Here is a 23,615-nt window from a genome sequence, read left to right on the forward strand (position 1 = left end):
GTACGTGTGGCGCGAGCGGCGATGGACAACACGCGGCACTACTCTCGCCAAATCAGAACCATGAAGTTAAGCGTTCCGGCGAGATGACAGAGCTAGGATGGGTCACCTCCCTGGGAAGTCCTCGTGTCGCGACCGTTTACGTAAATTATAGCTAAAACAGTCGAAATAATTGTTTTTAATGAGTTAACCATCTCCGGAGTAATCTGCGTCATACCATTTTGCACAGAACCGACTCACGACCACAAAAATCGCTAAATGTTCCTCGAAAATAGAAAAAAAATTAGAAGAAGAAAATAGTGGATGAAAAGCTATTATTATGCCTGGGATACGATAAAATGGAATCGGAATCGAATTTAGGACTTCCTAAGAGGATTTCTCGAGGAAACGGAAGCTTAACATAAGCGGTAAATAGCAAATTAGAGGGTTTTAGAGAAGGAATTCGGCAAAATCTCGCCAGCTCATTGCGGAGTAATGAGTCTCGTTCGTTTGCCCGTTTACAATCAAATTAGCCTGCATTTTTGTCCAAATCCGGCAGTGCCCGAGCTACGTTGATTTCACATGTCTTATCTGGTCTCGATCGAGATTCAGATGATTTGAGCCGAAAATCGTCTGTGAACAAGTAATCAAAAATAGAAAAACACGAAAAGGAGTACAACACGAGGACTTCCCAGGGGGTCACCCATTCTAGTACTGCTCTCGCCCAAGCACTCCTGCCCAAGCACGCTTAACTTCGCAGTTCTGATTGGATTCGGTGCATTAGTGCTGGTATGATCGCACCCGACATTGAGTGGGATGTTTATTCTTATATCCCTCGAGTACGTGTGGAGCGGGCGGCGATGGACAACACGCGGCACTGCTCTCGCCCAATCAGAACCATGAAGTTAAGCGTTCTGGCAAGATGGCAGAGCTAGGATGGGTGACCTCTCTGGGAAGTCCTCGTGTCACGACCGTTTACGTAAATTATAGCTAAAACAGTCGAAATAATTGTTTTTAATGAGTTTACCATCTCCGGAGTGATCTGTGTCATACCCTTCCGCACAGAACCGGCTCACGACCACAAAAATCGCTAAATGTTCCCAGAAAATAGAAAAAAAAAATAAGAAGAAGAAAATAGTGAATGTAAAGCTATTATTATGCCTGAGATACCATAAAATGGAACCTGAATCGAATTTTGGTCTTCCTAAGCGGATTTATCGAGGAAACGGAAGCTTAACAGAAGCGGAAAATCGCAAATTAGAGGGTCTTAGAGAAGGAATTCGGCTAAAATCTCGCCAGCTCATTGCGGAGGAATGAGGCTTGTTCGTTTGACCGTTTACAATCAAATTAGGCTACAATTTTGTCCAAATCCGGCAGTGCCCGAGCTACGTTGATTTCACTTGTCTTATCTGGTCCCAATCGAGATTCAGATGATTTGAGCCGAAAATCGTCTTTCAACAAGTAATCAAAAATAGAAAAACAAGAAAAGGGGTGCAACACGAGGACTTCCCAGGGGGTCACCCATCACTAGTACTTCTCTCGCCCAAGCATGCTTAACTTCTGAGTTCTGATGGGATCCGATGCATTAGTGCTGGTATTATCGCACCCGACATTGAGTGGGATTTTTATTCTTATATCCCTCGAGTACGAGTGGAGCGGGTGGCGATAGACAACACGCGGCACTGCTCTCGCCCAACAGAACCATGAAGTTAAGCGTTCTGGCGCGATTGCAGAGGTAGGGTGGGTGACCTCCCTGGGAAGTTCTCGTGTTGCGACCGTTTACGTAAATTATGGCTAAAACAGTAGAAATAATTGTTTATAATGAGTTTACCATCTCCGGAGTAATCTGCGTCATAGGCTTCCGCACAGAACCGACTCACGACAATAAAAATCGCTAAATGTTCCGAGAAAATAGAAAAAGATAAGAATAAGAAAATAGCGAATGTAAAGCTATTATTATGCTTGGGATACGATAAAATGGAATCGGAATCGAATTTCGGACTTCCTTAGCGGATTTCTCGAGGAAACGGAAGTTTAACAGAAGCGGAAAATCGCAAATTAAAGGGTCTTAGAGAAGGAATTTGGTTAAAATCTTTCCAGCTCATTGCGGAGCAACGAGTCTCGTTCGTTTGCCCGTTTACAATCAAACTAGCCTACAATTTTGTCCAAATCAGGCAGTGCCCGAGCTACGTTAATTTCACATGTCTTTTCTGGTCACGATCGAGATTCAGATTATTTGATCCGAAAATAGTCTGTCAAGAAGTAATCAAAAATAGAAAAACACGAAAAGGGTTCAACACGAGGACTTCCCAGGGGGTCACCTATCCTAGTACTGCTCTCGTCCAAGCTCGCTGAACTTCGAAGTTCTGATGGGATCCGATGCATTAGTGTTGGTATGATCGCACCCGACATTGAGTGGGATAATTATTCTTATATCCCTCGAGTACGTGTGGAGCTGGCGGCGATGGACAACACGCGGCACTGCTCTCGCCCAATCAGAACCATGAAGTAAATTATGGCTAAAACAGTCGAAATAATTGTTTTTAATGAGTTAACCATCTCCGGAGTAATCTTCGTCATACCCTTCCGCACAGAACTGGCTCACGACAACAAAATCGCTGAATGTTCCCAGAAAATAGAAAAAAAAGAAGAAAATAGCGAATGTAAAGCTATTATTGTGTCGGGATACGATAAAATGGAACCGGAATCGAATTTTGGACTTCCTAAGCGGATTTCTCGAGGAAACGGAAGCTTAACAGAAGCGGAAAATCGCAAATTAAAGGGTCGTAGAGAAGGAATTCGGCTAAAATCTCGCCACCTCGTTGCGGGGTAATAAATATCGTTCGTTTGTCAACAAGTAATCAAAATATATGGTCCCGATCGAGATTCAGATGATTTGAGCCGAAAATCGTCTGTCAACAAGTAATCAAAAATAGAAAAACACGAAAAAGGGTGCAACACGAGGACTTCCCATGGGGTGACCCATCCTAGTACTGCTCTCGCCCAAGCACGCTTAACATCGGAGTTCTGAAGGGATCCGTTGCATTAGTGCTTGTATGATCGGACCCGACATTGAGTGGGATGTTTATTCTTATATCCCTCGAGTACGTGTGGAGCGGGCGGCTATGCACAACACGCGGCACTGCTCTCGCCCAATAAGAACCATGAAGTTAAGCGCTCTAGCGCGATGGCAGAGCTAGGATGGGTGACCTCCCTAGGAAGTCCTCGTGTCGCTACCGTTTACGTAAATTATGGATAGAACAGTCGAAATAATTGTTTTTAATGAGTTAACCGTCTCCGGAGTAATCTCCGTCATTTCCTACCGCACAGAACCGGCTCACGACAACATAAATCTCTAAATGTCCCCAGAAAATAAAAAAAAAATAAGAATATGAAAATAGCGAATGTAAAACTATTATTATGCCTGAGATACGATAAAATGGAACCGAAATCGAATTTCGGACTTCCTAAGCGGATTTCTCGAGGGAAACGGAAGCTTAACAGAAGCGGAAAATCGCAAATTAGAGAGTCTTAGAGAAGAAATTCGGCTAAAATCTCGCTAGCTCATTGCGGAGCAAAGAGTCTCGTTCGTTTGCCCGTTTACAATCAAATTAGTCTACAATTTTGTCCAAATCCGACAGTGCCCGAGCTACGTTGATTTCACATGTCTTATTTTGTCACAATCGAGATTCAGATGATTTGAGCCGAAAATCGTCTGTCAACAAGTAATCAAAAATTGAAAAACAGGAAAAGAGGTGCAACACGAGGACTTCCCAGGGGGTCACACATCCTAGTACTGCTCTCGACCAAGAACGCTTAACTTCTGAGTTCTGATGGGATCCGGTGCATTAGTGCTGGTATTATCGCACCCGACATTGAGTGGGATTTTGATTCTTATATCCCTCGAGTACGAGTGGAGAGGGCGGCGATAGACAACACGCGGCACTGCTCTCGCCCAACAGAACCATGAAGTTAAGCGTTCTGGCGCGATTGCAGAGCTAGGGTGGGTGACCTCCCTGGGAAGTTCTCGTGTCGCGACCGTTTACGTAAATTATGGCTAAAAAAGAAGAAATAATTGTTTTTAATGAGTTAACCGTCTCCGGAGTAATTTGCGTCATACCCTTCCGCACAGAACCGGCTCACGACAACAAAAATCGCTAAATGTTCCCAGAAAATAGAAAAAAAATAAGAATAATAAAATAGCGAATGTATAGCTATTATTATGCTTGGGATACGATAAAATGGAATCGGAATCGAATTTAAGACTTCCTAAGCGGATTTCTCGAGGAAACGAAAGTTTAACAGAAGCAGAAAATCGAAATTAAAGGGTCTTAGAGAAGGAATTCGGCTAAAATCTCGCCAGCTCATTGCAAGGCAATGAGTCTCGTTCGTTTGCCCGTTTACAATCAAACTAGCCTACAATTCACATGTCTTATCTGATCGATCGAGATTCAGATGATTTGATCCGAAAATCGTCTGTCAACAAGTAATCAAAAATAGAAAAACACGAAAAGGGGTGCAACACGAGGACTTCCCAGGGGGTCACCCATCCTAGTACTGCTCTCGTCCAAGCACGCTGAACTTCGGAGTTCTAATGGGATCCGGTGCATTAGTGCTGGTACGATCGCACCCGACTTTGACTGGGATGTTTATTCTTGTATCCCTAGAGTACGTGTGGAGCTGGCGGCGATGGACAACACGCGGCACTGCTCTCGCCCAATCAGAACCATGAAGTTAAGCATTCTGGCGCGATGGCAGAGCTAGGATGGACCTCCTGGGAAGTCCTCGTGTCGTGACCGTTTACGTAAATTATAGCTAAAACAGTCGAAATAATTGTTTTTAATGAGTTAAGCATCTCCGGAGTAATCTGCGTCATACCCTTCCGCACAGAACCGGCTCACGAAAACAAAAATCGCTAAATGTTCCCAGAAAATAGAAAAAAAAAATAAGAATAAGAAAATAACGAATGTAAATCTATTATTATGCCTGCGATACGATAAAATTGAACCGGAATCGAATTTCGGACTTCCTAAGCAGATTTCTCGAGGAAACGGAAGCTTAACAGAAGCGGAAAATCGCAAATTAGAGGGTCTTAGAGAAGAAATTCGGCTAAAATCTCGCCGGTCCGCAATGAGTCTCGTTCGTTTGCCCGTTTACAATCAAATTACGCTACAATTTTGTCCAAATCGGACAGTGCCCGAGCTACGTTGATTTCACATGTCTTATCTGGTCCAGATCGAGATTCAGATGATTTGAGCCGAAAATCGTCTGTCAACAATTAATCAAAAATAGAAAAACACGAACAGAGGTACAACATGAGGACTTCCCAAGGGTTCTGGCACGATTGCAGAGCTAGGATGGGTGACCTCCATGGGAAGTCCTCGTGTCGCGACCGTTTACGTAAATTATGGCTAAAACAATCGAAATAATTGTTTTTAATGAGTTAACCGTCTCCGGAGTTAATCGAAACAATCGAAATAATTGTTTTTAATGAGTTAACAGAAGCGGAAAATCGCAAATTGGAGGGTCTTAAAGAAGAAATTCGGCTAAAATCTCGCCAGCTCATTGCGGAGTAATGAGTCTCGATCGTTTGCCCGTTTACAATCAAATTAGCCTACAATTTTGTCTAAATCTGACAGTGCCCGAGCCAAGTTGATTTCACATGTCTTATCTGGTTCCGATCGAGATTCAGATGATTTGAGCCGAAAATCGTCTGTCAACAAGTTATCAAAAATAGAAAAAAACAAAAAGGGGTGCAACACGACGACTTCCCAGGGGGTCGCCCATCCTAGTACTGGTCTCGCCCAAGCATGCTTAACTTCGAAGATCTAATGGGATCCGGTGCATTAGTGCTGTTATGATCGCACCCGACATTGAGTGGGTTGTTTATTCTTATATCCCTCGAGTACGTGTGAAGCGGGCGGCGATAGACAACAAGCGGCACTGCTCTCGCCCAATAAAAACCATGAAATTAAGCGTTCTGGCGCGATGGCAGAGCTAGGATGGGTCACCTACCGGGAGTCGAATTTCGAACTTCCTAAGCAGATTTTTCGAGGAAACGGAAGCTTAACAGAAGCGGAAAATCGCAAATTAGTGGGTCTTAGAGATGAAATTCGGCTAAAATCTCGCCAGTCCGCAATTAGTCTCGTCCGTTTGCCCGTTTACAATCAAATTAGCCTACAATTTTGTCCAAATCCGGCAGTGCCCGAGCTACGTTGATTTCACATGTCCTATCTGGTCCCGATCGAGATTCAGATGATTTGAGCCGAAAATCGTCTGTCAACAAGTAATCAAAAATAGAAAAACACGAAAAGGGGTGCAACACTACGACTTCCAAGGGGGTCACCCATCCTAGTATTGCTCTCGCCCAAGCACGCTTAACTTCGGAGTTCTGATGAAATCCAGTGCATTAGTGCTGGTATGATCGCACCAGACATTGAGTGCGATTTTTATTCTTATATCTTTCGAGTACGTGTGGAGCGTGCGACGATGGACAACACGCGGCACTGCTCTCGCCCAATCAGAACCATGAAGTTAAGCGTTCTGACGCGATGGCAAAGCTAGGATGGGTGACCTTCCTAGGAAGTCCTCGTGTCGCGATCGTATACGTAAATTATTGCTAAAACAGTCGAAATAATTGTTTTTAATAAGTTAACCGTCTCCGGAGTAATCTGCGACATACCCTTTGGCACAGAACCAGCTCACGGCAACAAAAATCGCTAAATGTTCCCAGAAAATAGAAAAAAAATAAGAAGAAGAAAACAGCGAATGTAAAGCTATTATTATGCATGATATACGAGAAAATGGAACAGGAATCGAATTTCGAACTTCCTAAGCGGATTTCTCGATGAAACAGAAGCTTAACTGAAGCGGAAAATCGTAAATTAGAGGGCTTTGGAGAAGGAATTCGGCTAAAATCTCAATCCGCAATGATCCTCGTTCGTTGCCCATTTACAATCAAATTAGGCTACAATTTTGTCCAAATCCGGCAGTGCCCGAGCTACGTTGATTTCACAAGTTTTATCTAGTCCCGATCGAGATTCAGATTATTTGAGCCGAAAATCGGCTGTCAACAAGTAATCAAAAATAGAAACTCACGAAAAGGGGAGCAACACGAGGACTTCCCAGGGGTTACCCATCCTTGCACTGCTCTTGCCCAAGCACGCTTAACTTCGGAGTTTTGATGGGATCCGGTGCATTATTGCTGGTATGATCGCACCCAACATTGAGTGGAATGTTTATTCTTTTATCTCCTGAGTACGTGTGGAGCGGGCGGCGATGGACAACACGCGGCACTGCACTCGCCCAATCAGAACCATGAAGTTGCGTTCTGGCGCGATGGCAGAGCTAGGATGGGTGACCTCCCATGGGAAGTCCTCGTGTCGGGAACCGTTTACGTAAATTATGGCTAAAACAATAGAAATAATTGTTTTTAATGAGTTAACTGTCTCCGGAGTAATCTGCGTCATACCCTTCCGCACAGAACCGCTCACGGCAACAAAAATCGCTAAATGTTCCCAGAAAATAGAAAAAAAAAATAAGAAGAATAAAATATCGAATGTAAAGCTATTATTATGCCTGAGATACGATAAAATGGAACAGGAATCGAATTTCAAACTTTCTAAGAGGATTTCTTGAGGAAACGGAAGCTTAACAGAAGCGGAAAATCGCAAATTAGAGGGTCTTAGAGAAGAAATTCGGCTAACATCTCGCCATCTCATTGCGGAGTAATGTGTCTCGTTCGTTTGCCCGTTTACAATCAAATTAGGAAATAATTTTGTCCAAATCCGGCACTGCCCGAGCTACGTTGATTTCACATGTCTTATCTGGTGCCGATCGAGATTCAGATGATTTGAGCCGAAAATCGTCTGTCAACAGTAAACAAAAATAGATTAACACGAAAAGAGGTACAACACGAGGACTTCGCAGGGCGACACCCATCCTAGTACTGCTCTAGCGCAAGCACGGTTGACATTGGAGTTCTGATGGGATCCGGTGCATTAGTGCTGGTATGATCGCACCCGACATTGAGTAGGATGTTTATTCTTATATTCCTCGAGTACGTGTGGAGCGGGCGGCGATGGACAACACGCGGCATTGCTCTCGCCCAATAAGAACCATGAAGTTAGCGTTCTGGCGCGATGGCAGGAGTTAGTATGGGTGACCTCCCTGGGAAGTCCTCGTGTCGCGACCGTTTAAGTAAATTATGGCTAAAACAGTCGAAATAATTGTTTTAAATGAGTTAACCGTCTCCGGAGTAATCTGCGTCATACCCTTCCGCACAGAACCGGCTAACAACAATAAAAATCGCTAAATGTTCCCAGAAAATAGAAAAAAAATAAGAAGAAGAAAATAGCGAATATAAAGCTATTATTATGTCTGAGATACGATAAAATGGAACAAGAATCGAATTTAGAACTTCCTAAGCGATTTCTCGAGGAAACAGAAGCTTAACAGAAGTGGAAAATCGCAAATTAGAGGGTATTAGAGAAGGAATTCGGCTAAAATCTTGTCAGCTCATTGCAGAGCAATGAGTCTCATTTTTTTGCCCGTTTACAATCAAATTAGGCTACAATTTTGTCCAAATCCGGCAATGCCCGAGCTACGTTGATTTCACATGTCTTATCTAGTCCCGATCGAGATTCAGATGATTTGAGCCGAAAAAACGTCTGTCAACAAGTAATCAAAAATAAATTAACACGAAAAGAGGTGCAACATGAGGACTTCCCAGGGGGTCACCAATCCTAGTACTGCTCTAGCCCTAGCACGGTTGACTTCAGAGTTCTGATGGGATCCGGTGCATTAGTGCTGGTATGATCGCACCCGACATTGAGTGGGATTTTTATTCTTATATCCCTCGAGTACGTGTGGAGCGGGCGGCGATGGACAACACGCGGCACTGCTCTCTCCCAATAAGAACCATGAAGTTAAGCGTTCTAGCGCGATGGCAGAGCTATGATGGGTGACCTCCCAAGGAAGTCCTCGTGTCGCGACCGTTTACGTAAATTATGGCTAAAACAGTTGAAATAATTGTTTTTAATGAGTTAATCGAATCCGGAGTAATCTACCTCATACACTGCCGCACAGAACCGGCTCACGACAACAAAAATCGCTAAATGTTCCCAGAAAATAGAAATTAAGAAGAAGAAAATAGCGAATGTAAAGCTATTATTATGCCTGGGATACGATAAATGGAACCGGAATCGAATTTCGAACTTCCTACGCGGATTTCTCGATGAAACGGAAGCTTAACAAAAGCAGAAAATCGCAAATTAGAGGGTCTTAGAGAAGGAATTCGGCTAAAATCTCGTCAGCTCATTGCGGAGTAATGAGTCTCGTTCGTTTGCCCGTTTACAATCAAATTAGGCTACAATTTTTTCCAAATCCGGCAGTTCCCGAGCTACGTTGATTTCACATGCCTTATCTGGTCCCGATCGAGATTCAGATGATTTGAGCCGAAAATTGGCTGTCAACAAGTAATCAAAAATAGAAAATCACGAAAAGGGTTGCAACACGAGGACTTCCAAGGGGTCACCCAGCCTAGTACTGCTCTTGCCCAAGCACGCTTAACATCGGAGTTCTGATAGGATCCGGTGCATTAGTGCTGGTATGATCGCACCCGACATTGAGTGGGATGTTTATTCTTCTTATATCTCTCGAGTACGTGTGGAGCGGGCGACGATGGACAACACGCGGCACTGCTCTGGCCCAATCAGAACCATGAAGTTAAGCGTTCTCGCGCGATGGCAGAGCTAGGATGGGTGACCTTCCTTGGAAGTCCTCGTGACGCGACCGTTTACGTAAATTATGGCTAAAACAGTCGAAATAATTTTTTTTTAAAAAGTTAACCGTCTCCGGAGTACTCTGCATCATTCCCTTCCGCACAGAACCGACTCACGACAACAAAAATGGCTAAATGTTCCCAGAAAATAGAAAAAAAGAAGAAGAAAATAGCGAATGTAAAGCTATTATTATACCTGGGATACGATAAAATGGAACCGGAATCGAATTTCGGACTTTATTAGCGGATTTCTCGAGTAATCAAAAATAGAAAATCACGAAAAGGGGTGCAACACGAGGACTTCCAAGGGGTCACCTATCCTAGTACTGCTCTCGCCCAAGCATGCTTAACTTCGGAGTTCTGATGGGATGCGGTGCATTAGTGCTGGTATGATCGCACCCGACATTGAGTAGGATGTTTATTCTTATATCTCTCGAGTACGTGTGGATGCGGGCGGCGATGGACAACACTCGGCACTGCTCAAGCCCAATCAGAACCATGAAGTAAAGCGTTCTGTCGCAATGGAAGAGCTAGGATGGGTGACCTCCGACCGTTTACGTAAATTATGGCTTAAACAGTCGAAATAATTGTTTTTACTGAGTTAACAATTTCCGGAGTAATCTGTGTCATACCCTTCCGCACAGAACCGGCTCACGACAACAAAAATCGCTAAATGTTCCCAGAAAATAGAAAAAAAAATAAAAAGAAGAAAATAACGAATGTAAAGCTATTATTATGCCTGGATACTATAAAATGGAACCGGAATCGAATTTCGGACTTCCTAAGCTGATTTCTCGAGAAAACAGAAGCTTAACAAAAGCGGAAAATCGCAATTTAGAGGGTCTTAGAGAAGGAGTTCGGCTAAAATCTCGCAACCTCGTTGCGGAGTAATGAGTCTCGTTCGTTTGCCCGTTTACAATCAAATTAGCCTACAATTTTGTCCAAATCCGGCAGTGCCCGAGCTACGTTTATTTCACAATGTCTTATCTGGTCCCGATCGAGATTCAGATGATTGAGCTGAAAATCGTCAGTCAACAAGTAATCAAAAATAGAAAAACACGAAAAGGGTTGCAAAACAAGGACATCCTAGTACTGCTCTCGCCCAATCACGCTTAACTTCAGAGTTCCGATGGGATCTGGTGCATTAGGGCTGGTACGATCGCACCCGACATTGAGTGGGATGTTTATTCTTATATCCTCGAGTACGTGTGGAGCAGGCGGCGATGGACAATACGCGGCACTGCTCTAGCCCAATCAGAACCATGAAGTTAAGCGTTCTAGCTGATGGCAGAGTTAGGATGGGTGACCTCCCAGGGAAGTCCTCGTGTCGCGACCGTTTACGTAAATTATGGCTAAAACAGTCGAAATAATTGTTTTTTAATGAGTTAACTGTCCACGGAGTAATCTGCGTCATACCCTTCCGCACATAACCGGCTCACTACAATAAAAATCGCTAAATGTTTCCAGAAAATAAAAAAAATAATAAGAAGAAAATAGCGAATGTAATGCTATTATTATGCCTGGGATACGATAAAATGGAAATGGAATCGAATTTCGACTTCCTAAGCGAATTTCTCGAGGAAACGGAAACTTAACAGAAGCAGAAAAATCGCAATGAGTCTCGTTCCTTTGCCCGTTTACAATCAAATTAGTTGTACAATTTTTGTCCAAATCCGGCATTTCTCGAGCTACGTTGATTTCACATGTTTTATCTGGTCCCGATAGAGATTCAGATTATTTGAACCGAAAATAGTCTGTCAGCAAGCAATCAAAAATAAAAAAACACGATTAGGGGTGCAACACGAGGACTTCCCAGGGGTCACCCATAATAGTATTGCTCTCGCCATGAACGCTTAACTTCGGAGTTTGATGGATCCGGTGCATTAGTGCTGGTATGATCGCACCCGACATTGAGTGGGATGTTTATTCTTATATCCCTCGAGTACATGTGGTAGCGGGCTGGCGATAGACAACACGCGGCACTTCTCTCGCCCAATCAAAACCATGAAGTTTAAGCGTTCAGGCGCGATGGAAGAGCGAGAATGGGTGACCTCCCTGGGCAACCTCTTGTCGCGACCGTGTACATAAATTATGACTAAAAGAGTCGAAATAATTGTTTTTTAAATTATGACTAAAAGAGTCGAATGTTAAAGCTACTATTATGCCTTGGATACGATAAAATGGAAACGGAATCAAATTTGAACTACCTAAGCGGATTTCTCGAGGAAACGAATTAAGTGTTTAAGCGTTTCTGGCGCGATGGCAGAGCTAGGATGGGTAACCTCCCTGGGCAGTCCTCGTGTCGCGACCCGTTTACGTAATTATGGCTAAATAGTCGAAAATAATTATTTTTAATGAGGTTAACCGTCTCCTGAGTAATCTACGTTATACCCTTCCGCACTGAACCGGCTCACGACAACAAAAATTGCTAAATGTTCCCAAAAATACAAAAAAATAAGAAGAAGAAATAGCGAAGGTAAAGCTTATATTATGCCTGGGATATGATAAAATGGAACATGAATCGAATTTCGAACTTCCTAAGCGGATTTCATTAGGAAACGGATAATTAACAGAAGCGGAAAATCGCAAATTAGAGGGTCTTAGAGAAGGAATTCGGCTAAAATCTCGCCAGCCTCATTGCGGAGTAATGAGTCTCGTTCGTTTGTCCGTTTACAATCAAATTAGCCTACAATTTTGTCCAAAATCCGGCAGTGCCCGATCTACGTTGATTCACATGTCTAATCTGGTCCCCGACCGAGATTCAGATGATTTGAGCTGAAAATCGTCTGTCAACAAGTAATCAATAATAGAAAAACACGAAAAGGGGTACAACCCCAGGACTTCCAAGGGGGTCACCCATCCTAGTACTGCTCTCGAGTACGTGTGGAGCTGGCGGCGATGGACAACACGCGTGCCACTGCTCTCGTCCAATCAAGAACATAAAGTTAAGCGTTCTGGTGCGATGGTAGAGCTAGGATGGGTGACCTCCCTGGGAAGTCCTCGTGTCACGACTCCTTACGTAAATTATAGGTAAAACAGTCGAAATAATTGTTTTTAATGAGTTAAACGTCTCCGGACTAATTTGTGTCATACCCTTCCGTACAGAAGCGGCTCACCCATAATAGTACTGCTCTCGCCCAAGCACGCTTAACTTCGGAGTTCTGATGGGATCCGGTGCATTAGTGCTGGTATGATCGCACCCGACATTGAGAGGGATTTGTATTCTTATATACCTCGAGTACGTGTGGAGCGGGCGGCGATGGACAACACGCGGCACTGCTCTCGCTCCATCAGAACCTTGAAGTTAAGCGTTCTGGCGCGATGGAAGAGCTAGGATGGGTGACCTCCATGGGAAGTCCTCGTGTCGCGATCGTTTACTTAAATTATGGCTATAAAACAGTTGAAATAATTGTTTTTTATTAGTTAATCGTCTCCAGAGTAATCTGAGTCATACCCTTCCGCACAGAACCGGCTCACAACAACAAAAATCGCTAAATGTTCACAGAAAATAGAAAAAAAAAATGTCTCATTTTGTCCCCGATTCGAGATTCAGATGATTTGAGCCCGAAAATCGTCTGTCAACAAGTAATCAAAAATAGAAAAACACGAAAGGGGTGTGCAACAACGAGGACTTCTTTATGGGTCACCCATCCTAGTACTGCTGTCGCCCAAGCACGCTTAACTTCGGGGTTCTGATGGGATCCGGTGCATTAGTGCTGGTATAATCGCACTCGACATTCAGTTGGATTTTTATTCTTATATCCCTCGAGTACGTGTGGAGCGGACGGCGATGGACAACACCCGGCACTTCTCTTGCCCAATCAGAACCATGAAGTTAAGCGTTCTGGCATGATGGCAGAGCTAGGATGGGTGACCTCCCGCAGAAGTCCTTGTGTCGCGACTGTTTACGTAAATTATGGATAAAACAGTCGAAATAATTGTTTTTAATGGTTAACTATCTCCGGAGTAATCTGCGTCATACCCCTACCGAACAGAACCGGCTCACGACAACAAAAATCGCTAAATGTTCCCAGAAAATAGAAAAAAATTAAGAAAAAGAAAATAACGAATGTAAAGCTATTATTATGCCTGAGATAAGATAAAATGGAACCGGAATCGAATTCGAACTTCCTAAGCGGATTTCTCGAGGAAACAGAAGCTTAACAGAAGCAGAAAATCGCAAATTAGAGGGTCTTAGAGAAGGAATTCTGGCCTAAAATCTCGTCAGCTCATTGCGGAGTAATAAGTCTCGTTCGTTTGCCCATTTACAATCAAATTAGTTTACAATTTTGTCAAAATCCGGCAGTGCCGAGCTACGTTGATTTCACATGTCTTATCTGGTCCCGATCGAGATTCAGATGATTTGAGCAGAAAATCGTCTGTCAACAAGTAATCAAAAATAGAAAAACATGAAAAGGGGTGCTACATGAGGAATTCACAGGGGGTCACCCATCATAGTACTGCTCTCACCCAAGCACGCTTAACTTTGGAGTTCTGATGGGATCCCGGCGCATTAGTGCTGGTATGATCGCACCCGACATTGAGTGGGAAGTTTATTCTTATATCCCTTGAGTACAGTAGGAGCGGGCGCGATGGACAACACTCGGCACTGCTCTCGCCCAATAAGAACCATGAAGTTAAGCGTTCTAGCGCAATGGAAGAGCTAGGATTGGTGACACTCCCTGGTAAATCCTCGTGTCGCGATCGTTTACGTTAAATTATGACCCAAAACAAGTCGAAATATTTGTTTTAATGAGTAAACCGTCTCCGGAGTAATATGCGTCATAACCTTTCGCACAGAACCGGCTCACGACAAACAAAAATCGCTAAATGTTCCTAGAAAATAAAAAAAAATTAAGAAGAAGAAAATAGCGAATGTAAGCTATTATTATGCCTGGATATGATAAAAATGAAATCGGAATCGAATTTCGAACTTTCTAAGCGTATTTCTCGAGGAAACGGAAGCCTAACAGAAGCTGAAATTCTGAAATTAGAGGGTCTTAGAGAAGGAATTAGGCTAAAATCTCGCCACCCTCGTTGCGGAGTAAAGAGTCTCGTTCGTTTGCCCGTTTACAATCAAATTAGCCTACAATTTTGTCAAAATCCGGCAGTGCCCGAGCTACGTTGATTTCCCATGTCTTATCTGGTCCCGATCGAGATTCAGATGATTTGAGCCGAAAATCGTCTGTCAACAAATAATCAAAAATAGAAAACACGAAAAGGAGTGTAACACGAGGAATTCCAAGGCGTCACCCATTCTAGTACTCCTCTCGCCCAAGCACGCTTAACTTCGGAGTTCTGATGGGATCCGGAGCATTAGTGCTGGTATGATCGCACCCGACATTGAGTGGGAAGTTTATTCTTATATCCCTTGATACATAGGACAGCGGGCGGCGATGGACAACACTCGGCACTGCTCTCGCCCAATAAGAACCATGAGTTAAGCGTTCTGGCGCGATGGAAGAGCTAGGATGGGTGACACTCCCTGGTAAATCTTCGTGTCGTGATCGTTTACCGTAAATTATGGCTTTAAAACAGTCGAAATATTTGTTTTTAATGCGTTAACCGTCTCCAGACTAATGTGTATCATACACTTCCGCACAGAACCGGCTCACGACAACAAAAATTGTTAAATGTTCCCAGAAAATAGAAAAAAATAGAAGAAGAAATAGCGAATGTAAAGCTATTATTATGCATGAGATACGATAAAATGGATCTGGAATCGAATTTCGAACTCCTAAGCGGATTTCTCGAGGAAACGGAAGCCTAGCAGAAGCTGAAAATCTCAAATTAGAGGGTCTTAGAGAAGGAATTAGGCTAAACTCCTCGGCCCCTTCGTTGCGAGTGATGAGTCCGTTCGTTTGCCCGTTTACAATCAAATTAGCCTACAATTTTGTCCAAATCCGGCAGTGCCCGATCTACGTTGATTTCACATGTCTTATCTGGTCCCGATCGAGATTCAGATGATTTTGAGCCAAAAATAGTCTGTCAACAAGTAATCAAAAATAGAAAAACACGAAAATGGGTGCAACACCGAGGACTTCCAAGGGGGTCACCCACCCTAGTACTGCTCTCGCCCAAGCACGCTTAACTTCGGTGTTCTGATGGGATCCGGTGGCATTATTGCTGGTATAATGGCACTCGAAATTTAGTGGGATTGTTATTCTTATATCCCTCGAGTACGTGTGGAGCTGACGGCGATGGACCACACGTGGCACTTCTCTCGGCAATCAGAACCATGAACGTTAAGCGGTTCTGGCACGATGGCCAGAAGCTAGGAATGAGTGACCTCCCTCGAAAGTCCTCGTGTCGCGACCGTTTACGTAAATTATGGATAAAACAGTCGAAATAATTGTTTTTAATGAGTTAACCGTCTCCGGAGTAATCTGCGTCATACCCTTCCGCACAGAATCGGCTCACGACAACAAAAAATTGCTAAATGTTCCCAGAAAATAGAAAAAAAATTATGAATAAGAAAATAACGAATGTAAAGCTATATTATGCCTGAGATAAGATAAAATGGGAAACGAAATCGATTTCGAACTTCTAAGCGGATTTCTCGAGGAAACGGAAGCTTAACAGAAGCGGAAAATCTCAAATTAGAGTGTCTTAGAGACGGAATTCGGCTAAATCTCGCCAGCTCATTGCGGAACAATCAATTTGGTTACAATTTTGTCAAAATCCGGCAGTGCACGAGCTTACGTTGATTCACATGTCTTATCTGGTCCCGATCGAATTCAGATGATTTGAGCCGAAAATCGTCTGTCACAGTAATCAAAAATAGAAAAACACGAAAAGGGGTGCAACACGAGGACTTCCCACGTGGTCACCCATCCTAGTACCTGCTCTCGCCCAAGCACGCTAACTTCGCATTCTGATGGGATTCGGTGCATTAGTGCTGGTATGATCGCACTTGACATAAGTGGGATGTTTATTCCTATATCCATCGAGTACGTAGGAGCAGGCGGCGATGGACAACACTCGCCACTGCTCTCGCCCAATCAGAACCATTGAGTTAAGCGTTTCTGGCGCGATGGAAGAGCTAAGATGGGTGACACCTCCCTGGGTAAATCCTCGTGTCGCGATCGTTTACGTAAATTATGGCTAAAACAGTCGAAATATTTGTTTTTATTGAGTTAAATCATCTCCGGAGTAATCTGCGTCATACCCTTTCCGCATAGAACCGGCTCAGGACAACAAAAATCGCTAAATCTTCCCAGAAAATAGAAAAAAAATTAAGAAGAAGAAAATAGCGAATTGTAAAGCTATTATTATGCTGGGATACGATAAAATAAAATCGGAATCGGAATTTCGGACTTCCTAAGCGGATTTCTCGAGGAAACAGAAGTTTAACAGAAGCGGAAAATCGCAAATTAGAGGGTCTTAGAGAAGGAATTCGGCTAAAATCTCGTCAGCTCATTGCGGAGTAATGAGTCTCGTTCGTTTGCCCGTTTACAATCAAATTATCCTACAATTTTTTCCAAATCCGGCAGAGCCCGAGCTACGTTTATTTCCATGTGGTCCGATCGAGATTCAGATGATTTGAGCCGAAAATTTTCTGTCAACAAGTAATCAAAAATAGAAAAACACGAAAAGGGGTGCAACACGAGAACTTCCAAGGGGGTCACCCATTCTAGTACTGCTCTCGCCCAAGCATGCTTAACTTTGGAGTTCTGATGATCCGGTGCATTAGTGCTGGTATGATCGCACCCGATTAAGTGGTATTTTTATTCTTATATCCCTCGAGTACGTGTGGAGCGGGCGATGGACAACACGCGGCACTGCTCTCGCCCAATCAGAACAATGAAGTTAAGCGTTCTAGCGCGATGGAAGAGCTAGGTTGGGTGACCTCCCTGGGAAGTCCTCGTGTCGCGACCGTTTACGTCAATTATAGATAAAACAGTCGAAATAATTGTTTTTAATGAGTTAACCGTCTTCAGAGTAATCTGCGTTATACCCTTCCGCACAGTACCGGCTCACGACAAAAAATCGCTAAATGTTCCCAGAAAATAGAAAAAAAATAAGAATAAGAAAATAGCAATGTAAAGCCATTATTATGCCTGAGATACGATAAAATGGAACCAGAATCGAATTTCAAACTTCCTTAGCGGATTTCTCGAGGAAACGGAATCTTAACAGAAGCGAAAAATCTCAAATTAGAGTGTCTTAGAGAAGAAATTCGGGTGAAATCTTGTCAAATCATCGCGGAGTAATGAGTCTCGTTCGTTCGCCCGTTTACAATCAAATTAGGCTACAATTTTGTTCAAATCTGGCAGTGCCCGAGCTACGTTGATTTCACATGTCTTATCTGGTCCTGATCGAGATTCAGATGATTTGAGCCAAAAATCGTATGTCAACAAGAAACCAAAAATAGTACTGCTCTCGCCCAAGCATGCTTAACTTCGGAGTTCTGATGGGGATCTGGTGCATTAGTGCTGGTATGATCGCAGCACCGACATTGAGTGGGATTTTTATTCTTATATCCCTCGAGTACGTGTGGAGCAGGCGGCGATGGACAACACGCGGTACTGCTCTCGCCCAATAAAAACCATGAAATTAAGCCTTCTGGCGCGATGGCAGAGCTAGGATTGGTGACCTCCCTGGGCAGTCCTCGTGTCGCGACCGTTTACGTAAATTATGGCTAAAACATTCGAAATAATTGTTTTTAATGAGTTAACCATCTCCGGAGTAATCTTCGTCATATCCTTCTGCACAGAAACCGGCTCACGACAATAAAAATCGCTAAATGTTCCCAGAAAATAGAAAAAAATAAGAAAAAGAAAATAGCGAATGTAAAGCTATTATTATGCTTGGTATACTATAAAATGGAACCGAAATCGAATTTCAAACTTGCTTAGAAGATTTCTCAAGGAAAACGGAAGATTAACAGAATCGGAAAATCGCAAATTAGAGGGTCTTATAGAATGAATTCGGCTAAAATCTCGCCAGCTCGTTGCGGAGTAATGAGGCTCGTATGATCGCTTAGTGCATTAGTGCTGTATGATCGCACCCGACATTGAGTGGGATGTGTATTCTTATATCCCTCGAGTACGTGTGGAGCGGGCGGCGATGGACAACACGCGGCACTTCTCTCGCCCAATCAGAACCATGAAGTTAAGCGTTCTGGCGTCCTCGTGGGCTGTCCTCGTGTCGCGATTGTTTATGTAAATTATGGCTAAAACAGTCGAAATAATTGTTTTTAATGAGTTAACCGTCTCCGGAGTAATCTGCGTCATACCCTTCCGAACAGAACCGGCTCACGACAACAAAAATCGCTAAATGTTCCCAGAAAATAGAAAAAAATTAAGAATAAGAAAATAACGAATGTAAAGCTATTATTATGCTTGAGATAAGATAAAATGGAACCGGAATTTAATTTCGAACTTCCTAAGCGGATTTCTCGAGGAAACGGAAGCTTAACAGAAGCGGAAAATCGCAAATTAGAGGGTCTTAGAGAAGGAATTCGGCTAAAATCTCGCCAGCTCATTGCGAAGGAATGAGTCTCGTTCGTTTGCCCGTCTACAATCAAATTAGGCTACAATTTTGTCAAAATCCGGCAGTGCCCAAGCTAGGTTGATTTCACATGTCTTATCTGGTCCCGACCGAGATTTTGATTTGAGCCAAAAATCGTCTGTCAACAAGTAATCAAAATAAAAAAACACGAAAAGGGGTGCAACACGAGGACTTCCTAGGGGGTCGGGTCACCCATCCTAGTACTGCTATCGCCCAAGCACGCTTAACTTCGGAGTTCTGATGGGATCCAGTGCATTAGTGCTAGTATGATCGCATCCGACATTGAGTGGGATGTTTATTCTTATATCTCTCGAGTACGTGTGGAGCGGGCGGCGATGGAAAACACGTGGCACTGCTCTCGCCCAATTAGAACGATGAAGTTAAGCGTTCTGGCGCGACGGAAGAGCTAGGATGGGTGACCTCCCTGGGAAGACCTCGTGTCGACCGTTTACGTAAATTATCGCTAAAACAGTCGAAATAATTGTTTTTAATGAGTTAACCGTCTCCGGAGTAATATGCGTCATACCCTTCCGCACAGAACCGGCTCACGACAACAAAAATCGCTAAATGTTCCCAGAAAATAGAAAAAAAAATAGGAAGAAGAAAATAGCGAATTTAAAGATATTATTATGATTGGGATACGACAAAATGGAACAGTAATCGAATTTCGAACTTCCTAAGCTGATTTCTCAAGGAAACAGAAGCTTAAAAGAAGCGGAAAATCGCAAATTAGAGGGTCCTAGAGAAAAAATTCGGCTAAAATCTCACCAGCTCATTGCGGAGCAATGATCTCGTTCGTTTGCCCGTTTACAATCAAATTAGCCTACAATTTTGTCAAAATCCGGCATAGCCCGAGCTACGCTGATTTCAGAAGTCTTATCTGGTCCCGATCGAGATTCAGATGATTTGAGCCCAAATCGTCTGTCCACAAGTAATCAAAAATAAAAAAACACGAAAAGGGGGCAACAATAGGGCTTCACAGGGAGTCACCCAAGTACTGCTCTCGCCCAAGCACGCTTAACTTCAGAGTTCTGATGGGATCTGGTGCATTAGTGCTGGTATGATCGCACCTGACATTGAGTGGGATGTTTATTCTTATATCCCTCGAGTACGTGTGGAGCGGGCGGCGATGGACAACACGCGGCACTGCTCTCGCCCAATCATAACAATGAAGTTAAGCGTTCTGGCGCGACGGCAGAGCTAAGATGGGTGACCTCCCTTGGAAGTCCTCGTGTCTGGACCTACCACACAGAACCGGTCACGACAACAAAAATTGCTAAATGTTACTAAAAATTGAAAAAAATAGAATAGGAAAATAGCGAATGTAAAGCTATTATTATGCATGAGATACGATAAAATGAACCAGAATCGAATTTTGAACTTTCTAAGCGGATTTCTCGAGAAAACGGAAACTTAACAGAAGCGGAAAATCTCAAAGAGGGACTTAGAGATGGAATTAGGCTAAAATCTCGCCACCTCGTTGCGGAGTAATGAGTCTCGTTCTTTTGCCCGTTTACAATAAAATTAGCCTACAATTTTGTCCAATTCCGGCAGTGCCCGAGCTACGTTTATTTCCCATGTCTTATCTGGTCCCGATCGAGATTCAGATGATTTGAAATGAAAATCGTCTGTCAACAAGTAATCAAAAATAGAAAAAACGAAAAATAGGTGCAACAAGAGGACTTCCTAGGGGGTCACCCATCCTAGTACTGCTCTCGCCCAAGCACGCCTAACTTCGGAGTTCTGCTGAGATCCAGTGCATTAGTGCTGGTATGATCGCACCCGACATTGAGTGGGATACGAATAAAATGGAACCGGAATCGAATTATGAACTCACTAAGCGGATTTCTCAAGGAAACAGAAGCTTAACAGAAGCGGAAAATCGCAAATTAGAGGGTCTTAGAGAAGGAATTCGGCTAAAACTCCGCCACCTCGTTGCGGAGTATTGAGTCTCTCGTTTGCCCGTTTACAATCAAATTAGCCTACAATTTGTCCAAATCCAGCAGTGTCCGATATACGTTGATTTCGCATGTCTTATATGGTTCGATCGAGATTCAGATGATTTGAGCTAAAAATCGTCTGTCAATAAGTAATCAAAAATAGAAAACACGAAGAGGGGCAACACGAGGACTTCCCAGGGGGTCACCCGTTCTAGTACTGCTCTCGCCCAAGCATGCTTAACTTTGGAGTTCTGATGGGATCTGGTGCATTAGTGCTGTATGATCGCACCCGACATTGTGTGGGATGTCTATTCTTATATCCCTCGAGTACGTGTGGAGCGGGCGGCGATGGACAACACACGGCACTGTTATTGCCCAATCAGAACCATGAAAATAAGCGTTCTGGCGCGATGGCAGAGCTAGGATTGGTGACCTCCCTGGAAATTCCTCGTCGCGACCGTTTACGTAAATTATGGCTAAAACATTCGAAATAATTGTTTTTAATGAGTTAACCGTCTCCGGAGTAATCTGCGTCATACCCTTCTGCACAGAACCGGCTCACGACAATAAAAATCGCTAAATGTTCCCAGAAAATAGAAAAAAAATAAAAAGAAAATAGCGAATGTAAACCTATTATTATGCCTGAGATACGATAAAATGGAACAGGAATCGAATTTCGAACTTCCTAAGCGGATTTCTCGAGGAAACGGAAGCTTAACAGAAGCGGAAAATTGCAAATTAGAGGGTCTTAAAGAAGAATTCGGCTAAATCTCGCTAGCTCATTGCGGAGTAACGAGTCTCGTTCGTTTGCCCGTTTACAATCAAATTAGCCTACAATTTTGTTCAAATCCGGCAATGCCCGACCTGCTTTGATTTCACATGTCTTATCTGGTCCCGTTCGAGATTCAGATGATTTGAGCCTAAAATCGTCTGTCAACAAGTAATCAAAATTAGAAAAAATGAAAAGGGGTGTAACACGAGGACTTCCCAGGGGGTCATCCATCCTAGTACTTCTCTCGCCTAGGCACGCTTAACTTCAGAGTTCTGATGGGATCCGGTGTTAGTGCTTGTATGATCGCACCAGACATTGACTGGGATGTTTATTCTTATATCCCTCGAGTACGTATGGAGCGGGCTGCGATTGACAACACGCGGCACTTCTCTCGCCCAATCAGAACCATGAAGTTAAGCATTCTGGCGCGATGGCAGAGCTAGTGGTTGACCTCCCTGGGAAAACCTCGTGTCGCGACCATTTACGTAAATTATGGCTAAACAGTCGAAATAATTTTTTTAATGAGTTAACCATCTCCGGAGTAATCTGCGTAATACCCTTCCGCACACAACCGGCTCACGACAACAAAAATCGCTAAATGTTCCAAGAAAATAGAAAAAAAATAAAGAAGAAAATAGCGAATGTAAAGCTATTATTATGCCAGGGATACGATAAAATGGAACCGGAATCGAATTTCGAACTTCCTAAGCGGATTTCTCGCGGAAACGCAAGCTTAAGGGAAGCGAAAAATTGTGAATTAGAGGGTCTTAGAGAAGGAATTCGGCTAACTCGTCACCTCGTTGCGGAGTAATGAGTCTCGTTCGTTTGCCCGTTTACAATCAAATTAACCTACAATTTTGTCCAAATCCGGCAGTGCCCGAGCTACGTTGATATCACATGTCTTATCTTGTCCCGATCGAGATTCAGATGATTTGAGTCGAAAATCGTCTGTCAACAAGTAATAAAAAAAAAAACACGAAAAGGGGTGTAGTAATGAGTCTCGTCCGTTTGCCTCTTTTCAATCAAATTAGCCTACAATTTTGTCCAAATCCGGCAGTGCCCGAGCTACTTTCATTTCACATGTCTTACCTGGTCCCGATCGAGATTCAGATGATTTGAGCCGAAACCCGTCTGTCAACAAGGAAATAGAAAAACAGGAAAAGCGGTGCAACACGAGGACTTCCCAGGGGGTCACCCATCCTAGTTCTGCTCTCGCCCAAGCACGCTTAACTTCGGAATTCTGATGGGATCCGGTGCATTAGTGCTGGTATGATTGCACCCAACATTGACAACGATATTTATTCTTATATCCCTCGAGTACGTGTGGAGCGAGAGGCGATGGACAACACGCGGCACTGCTATCGCCCAATCAGAACCATGAAGTTAGCGTTCTGGCGCGATGGCAAAGCTAGGATGGGTGACCTCCTTGGGAAGTCCTCGTGTCGCGATCGTTTACGTAAATTATGGCTAAAACTGTCGAAATAATTGTTTTTAATGAGTTAACCCGTCTCCGGAGTAATCTGCGTCATACTCTTCCGCACAGAACCGGCTCACGACAACAAAATTTCTAAATGTTCCCAGAAAATAGAAAAAAAATAAAGAAAAAATAGCGAATGTAAAGCTATTATTATGC

The 23,615-nt window shown here is 43.4% G+C and overlaps 17 non-coding genes and 9 pseudogenes across 17 annotated transcripts; all 26 read right to left on the reverse strand.

Annotated features, from left to right (window-relative positions):
* Positions 1-646: 646 nt before the first annotated feature.
* LOC142534685 (5S ribosomal RNA) lies at positions 647-779 on the reverse strand (annotated as a pseudogene).
* A 685-nt stretch (positions 780-1,464) lies between these two features.
* On the reverse strand, positions 1,465-1,584 carry LOC142534673 (5S ribosomal RNA). The gene has a single exon (XR_012817111.1). It is a non-coding gene; the product is annotated as a 5S ribosomal RNA (ribosomal RNA).
* A 680-nt stretch (positions 1,585-2,264) lies between these two features.
* LOC142534693 (5S ribosomal RNA) lies at positions 2,265-2,383 on the reverse strand (annotated as a pseudogene).
* Positions 2,384-2,925: 542 nt separating this feature from the next.
* On the reverse strand, positions 2,926-3,044 carry LOC142534684 (5S ribosomal RNA). The gene has a single exon (XR_012817121.1). It is a non-coding gene; the product is annotated as a 5S ribosomal RNA (ribosomal RNA).
* Positions 3,045-3,728: 684 nt separating this feature from the next.
* On the reverse strand, positions 3,729-3,847 carry LOC142534678 (5S ribosomal RNA). Its single transcript, XR_012817116.1, has one exon. It is a non-coding gene; the product is annotated as a 5S ribosomal RNA (ribosomal RNA).
* A 642-nt stretch (positions 3,848-4,489) lies between these two features.
* On the reverse strand, positions 4,490-4,608 carry LOC142534747 (5S ribosomal RNA). Its single transcript, XR_012817173.1, has one exon. It is a non-coding gene; the product is annotated as a 5S ribosomal RNA (ribosomal RNA).
* Positions 4,609-5,726: 1,118 nt separating this feature from the next.
* LOC142534677 (5S ribosomal RNA) lies at positions 5,727-5,845 on the reverse strand. The gene has a single exon (XR_012817115.1). It is a non-coding gene; the product is annotated as a 5S ribosomal RNA (ribosomal RNA).
* Positions 5,846-6,289: 444 nt separating this feature from the next.
* On the reverse strand, positions 6,290-6,408 carry LOC142534680 (5S ribosomal RNA). The gene has a single exon (XR_012817118.1). It is a non-coding gene; the product is annotated as a 5S ribosomal RNA (ribosomal RNA).
* Positions 6,409-7,079: 671 nt separating this feature from the next.
* Positions 7,080-7,197, reverse strand: LOC142534692 (5S ribosomal RNA; annotated as a pseudogene).
* A 683-nt stretch (positions 7,198-7,880) lies between these two features.
* On the reverse strand, positions 7,881-7,999 carry LOC142534701 (5S ribosomal RNA; annotated as a pseudogene).
* A 683-nt stretch (positions 8,000-8,682) lies between these two features.
* On the reverse strand, positions 8,683-8,801 carry LOC142534687 (5S ribosomal RNA). The gene has a single exon (XR_012817123.1). It is a non-coding gene; the product is annotated as a 5S ribosomal RNA (ribosomal RNA).
* Positions 8,802-9,479: 678 nt separating this feature from the next.
* On the reverse strand, positions 9,480-9,597 carry LOC142534675 (5S ribosomal RNA). Its single transcript, XR_012817113.1, has one exon. It is a non-coding gene; the product is annotated as a 5S ribosomal RNA (ribosomal RNA).
* Positions 9,598-10,040: 443 nt separating this feature from the next.
* LOC142534672 (5S ribosomal RNA) lies at positions 10,041-10,158 on the reverse strand. The gene has a single exon (XR_012817110.1). It is a non-coding gene; the product is annotated as a 5S ribosomal RNA (ribosomal RNA).
* A 1,390-nt stretch (positions 10,159-11,548) lies between these two features.
* Positions 11,549-11,663, reverse strand: LOC142534702 (5S ribosomal RNA; annotated as a pseudogene).
* Positions 11,664-13,370: 1,707 nt separating this feature from the next.
* On the reverse strand, positions 13,371-13,490 carry LOC142534681 (5S ribosomal RNA). The gene has a single exon (XR_012817119.1). It is a non-coding gene; the product is annotated as a 5S ribosomal RNA (ribosomal RNA).
* A 683-nt stretch (positions 13,491-14,173) lies between these two features.
* LOC142534749 (5S ribosomal RNA) lies at positions 14,174-14,293 on the reverse strand. The gene has a single exon (XR_012817175.1). It is a non-coding gene; the product is annotated as a 5S ribosomal RNA (ribosomal RNA).
* Positions 14,294-14,978: 685 nt separating this feature from the next.
* Positions 14,979-15,096, reverse strand: LOC142534671 (5S ribosomal RNA). Its single transcript, XR_012817109.1, has one exon. It is a non-coding gene; the product is annotated as a 5S ribosomal RNA (ribosomal RNA).
* A 683-nt stretch (positions 15,097-15,779) lies between these two features.
* Positions 15,780-15,900, reverse strand: LOC142534695 (5S ribosomal RNA; annotated as a pseudogene).
* Positions 15,901-16,554: 654 nt separating this feature from the next.
* LOC142534696 (5S ribosomal RNA) lies at positions 16,555-16,672 on the reverse strand (annotated as a pseudogene).
* Positions 16,673-17,352: 680 nt separating this feature from the next.
* On the reverse strand, positions 17,353-17,469 carry LOC142534674 (5S ribosomal RNA). The gene has a single exon (XR_012817112.1). It is a non-coding gene; the product is annotated as a 5S ribosomal RNA (ribosomal RNA).
* Positions 17,470-19,424: 1,955 nt separating this feature from the next.
* On the reverse strand, positions 19,425-19,548 carry LOC142534689 (5S ribosomal RNA). Its single transcript, XR_012817125.1, has one exon. It is a non-coding gene; the product is annotated as a 5S ribosomal RNA (ribosomal RNA).
* A 679-nt stretch (positions 19,549-20,227) lies between these two features.
* On the reverse strand, positions 20,228-20,342 carry LOC142534694 (5S ribosomal RNA; annotated as a pseudogene).
* Positions 20,343-20,935: 593 nt separating this feature from the next.
* Positions 20,936-21,054, reverse strand: LOC142534683 (5S ribosomal RNA). The gene has a single exon (XR_012817120.1). It is a non-coding gene; the product is annotated as a 5S ribosomal RNA (ribosomal RNA).
* Positions 21,055-21,383: 329 nt separating this feature from the next.
* Positions 21,384-21,501, reverse strand: LOC142534691 (5S ribosomal RNA; annotated as a pseudogene).
* A 675-nt stretch (positions 21,502-22,176) lies between these two features.
* LOC142534686 (5S ribosomal RNA) lies at positions 22,177-22,293 on the reverse strand. The gene has a single exon (XR_012817122.1). It is a non-coding gene; the product is annotated as a 5S ribosomal RNA (ribosomal RNA).
* An 851-nt stretch (positions 22,294-23,144) lies between these two features.
* LOC142534748 (5S ribosomal RNA) lies at positions 23,145-23,263 on the reverse strand. Its single transcript, XR_012817174.1, has one exon. It is a non-coding gene; the product is annotated as a 5S ribosomal RNA (ribosomal RNA).
* Between the last annotated feature and the right edge of the window lie 352 nt (positions 23,264-23,615).

The sequence above is a fragment of the Primulina tabacum genome, unplaced genomic scaffold, assembly GCF_025594145.1.
Source record: "Primulina tabacum isolate GXHZ01 unplaced genomic scaffold, ASM2559414v2 Contig677, whole genome shotgun sequence".
NCBI classification, from domain to species: domain Eukaryota; kingdom Viridiplantae; phylum Streptophyta; class Magnoliopsida; order Lamiales; family Gesneriaceae; genus Primulina; species Primulina tabacum.